The 3394-nt window shown below is 36.0% G+C and overlaps 1 long non-coding RNA gene across 1 annotated transcript in view; it reads right to left on the reverse strand.

Annotated features, from left to right (window-relative positions):
- Window positions 2618-3394, reverse strand: part of LOC110268056 — a 1615-nt gene continuing 838 nt past the window's right edge. The window contains exons 2-3 of the long non-coding RNA XR_002356092.1: window positions 3258-3369; window positions 2618-3107 (exon numbers count right to left, since the gene is read on the reverse strand). This is a non-coding gene — a long non-coding RNA (uncharacterized LOC110268056). The remainder of the gene's footprint in view (window positions 3108-3257; window positions 3370-3394) is intronic.

Consider the following 3394-nt stretch of genomic DNA (forward strand, 5'->3'; position numbering starts at 1 on the left):
TCCAACAGCATCAGCAGTCCTTTTTCAGCCTGAATCAGATTTTTGCTCAGCTCCTTCAATTTCAGCCAGAAAAATACCTGAAATTACAGAAAAATACACAACTCATAGTAAAGTCCAGAAACATGAATTTTTCCTAAAAACTACTGGAAATAAACTAAAAACTAACTAAAACATACTCAAAACTATATGAAATTATCCCCAAAAAGCGTATAAAATATCCGCTCATCAATGCCATATTGGTTGTGATGTTGATATTGTATTTGATAAAGATAATTGATGATGTATATTGAAATATTGTTTGAACTTGAATTATTGAATTGAGATTGATGGAAGAAGAGAATCGATAGGTTGAAGGATGAATAAGGAGTATTGAAATATGATTTGGGAGGGTTTGATGCTGTTACGGTAAGGTTTGGTTTGGTTTTGAAAGGTTTAAAATTGGTATGTTTTGAAAGTTGAGGTTTGGAATGTTAATGAAATTTTTTATTTTTGGCCAATTTCAATAAGCCACAACTTGGCCTCCAAACCTCTGATTTTTATCAAACTTATCCAGAATGAAAATTTGGCCCGAGAGGTTTACACTGTTCGAAGAACGAATGAAAAATGTTTTAAAACGAAAAAGTTATGTGCGTCGAAAGTTCGGTGTGTAAAATTGAAATTCTGTAGCACTTACAATTTTGGTCACCCTGCATAACTCGCGTACGCGAGCCTCACACGCGGGGCGGGCATTCTGTTTAGGTTAGATATCCTACATACGCGAGAGAATGCGTACGCGGGCAGAGGGATGGGTACGCGGACCCCTGTGTTTTCAAAACATGACTTTTTGTTTTTAAAAGCATTCCTCCAACTTTCAAAACCTGGTAGCTCTTGTTTAAAGCCTGGTAGGTGGATTTTTGGGTAGTGAAGTATGATTAGAGCTGTGAGGAAGATAACTTGTCGATGAAGAAAGAGGTAAAGTAGATGATGTTGAATAAGGAAGTGTTGTAATGTTATATATGTTGTGAGCGGTGGCTAAATTCATGATGTATAATGATATAATAATTAATGAATGAATGTATATTTGTGATACGTGGGCAGTAGCAAGGATTGTGGTTCGTCCCGCTTGCTCCGGGTCAATGCTTGAGATTTGATAATAATGATGATTGTTTTAGACTGAATGAATGTATGTTTGAGATACCTGGGCCCTGGGCAGGATTGTGGTTCGTCTCGCTTGCTACAGGTCAGTGATTGTGATGCCTGAGTAGTAGCAACAGTAGTGGATTATTTCACTTGCTCCAGGTTGAACTTTTAAACACCCGCCTGGGTAGTAGCAATAGTAGTGATTTAATTCCACTTGCTCTGGGTTAAGCGGGTAGTAGTAAGAGGGTTGTAACTCAGACCCACTTGCTCCGCAATGGGTGTTTTTGTCCATGGTTAACTACTAGGACATGTCGGATTTGGCTATATAACCGACAGATGATATCATCAGCCATAGGATAGGCATACAACATATGCATATATTTATTTTGTATGGTTGTGCATTAATTGGACTTGTCTATGTGATTATTATGCCTACTTGCTAAAGTTGCTACCTGCTGTAATTATATTCTACTTGTGTTTGCTTTGTCTATATTTTGTTTGTCTGTGCTATGGAGTTCTGGAGGAACGGAGGAAGGTGAGAAGCTAAAGGATCAAGTTAGGTTTGAGTTAGAATTTTGAACCCTTAGCTACCCCACCTTGTTTATGGCTTATTTATGGTTGTAAAGAATAGTTTTAAGTTTGTAATCTATTGACGGAAGTTCTAGGATCGCTTCTGGCTTTTCCGGGACCTTATATGTTAGTTATGTGGGCACTGTTACCATGCTGAGAACCTTTGGCTCTCACCCCATACATATTTTGTGGTTTTCAGATGCAAGACGTGAGGCACCTCGATGAGGCATACTGGGAGCTTCTGAATGCGAAGGACTTTTGTGCTTTTGGGACTTTAGTTTGGTTTTTGATGTATATACAGATACTCTTATATCTCCACTATATATGTATATTATGCTTTATCCCTCTTAGAGGTTGATTTGGAGAAACAGGTTTTGTAAACCGTATTTTAGGGCTCTTTTGGGATTCTCATGTATTTATGTATATATGTGTATATATGCTCTGGCTGATTTTAACTTCGCGAGACGGGTCAGAAGTCTTGTTATCTGTATTTTTGGAACTCTTCTCCTATATATATGTCACTTTGCTCTTATCTCATTTGGTTTACGTTTATTGCTTACGCTTTTCTGTTTAACGCTTTTGTTTTAACTCTTTTTCAAAAGGCTCCTAGATAAAACCCTTTTTCACCTATATTTTTAGAGGTCGTAATACTTTATTATCTCGAATTTATAACTTAAGTATAAGACTTTGTGTGGTAGGGTGTTACAGGTGCTTTGGTAAATTAGAGTATAATAAATGGTTAAAATTTTTGAATTATTGAATGAGATTTTTTTGTTGAGTAATTTGGGTGAAGTGTTTTTTTTTTTTTAAATTTGATTGGGCCAAATTTTTAGACTATTATTCACCTTGTTTAGATTTTTCGTTGTTTATCTAGCGGAATCGATATTAAAATAAAGGGTTAAAAACACGTTTAGTCCACATCACCACAAGAAATAAAAGAACATTTTATTAAGATAGATCATAAATGATTAGAGAGAAATGACATAGTGAGTCGTACGCTGTAAAGTTCATCGAGGGAGGCAGGCCTCAAGGTCAATTCTGTATTATCATAATGTTGCTTATCAAACGATAAAGAACTTCACCAGAAACTCTACCATGGCAAGTTGTTCTTGACACCTTATCCTGGCAAGGTAATTCAACTTGTGGATTCTTGAACACATGTAAACAAGGTTAGTGACCTCTTCTAGTTGTCGAATCAACAATCTTAGTTCTTCTTTTGGGCGGTCCAACAAGTAATTGATGTTATCATGGTGAATTTCTTTTTATCAAAGGATCTATCGCCGCTAAGGTTGTTTGAAGGTAGGACGAGAAGAATTATTTTTCCAAGCAGCATCTTCAGATTTCTTGATTGACGTTGACTGATGTGTTTCTTCACTAAATCTCACACGATTCGGCGGTGCCTTTTTATCATAAGCACCCTAAGCAATGATCAAGTTCAAATATTATCACTCTTTATAAATGAAACATGTATAAGAAATTTTGTAATAAGCTTATGGATGTTAATCCAAAGATGCTAAGCTTATTACATATTTTAAGAGTGGCATTGGTAAAATAAAATTAGCACTAACCTGCATGTAAACTTCAGAGATCATTTTATTATAATTAAGAATCATTCAATTTTGGTGTGTCTTCATTTGCCTGCTTCGGCACTGATGACTGATTTATGGCTTCCTCGTATAACTATATGTATTCATCTAACTTTCAT

Source organism: Arachis ipaensis, chromosome B02 (assembly GCF_000816755.2).
Source record: "Arachis ipaensis cultivar K30076 chromosome B02, Araip1.1, whole genome shotgun sequence".
Taxonomy (NCBI): Eukaryota; Viridiplantae; Streptophyta; class Magnoliopsida; order Fabales; family Fabaceae; genus Arachis; species Arachis ipaensis.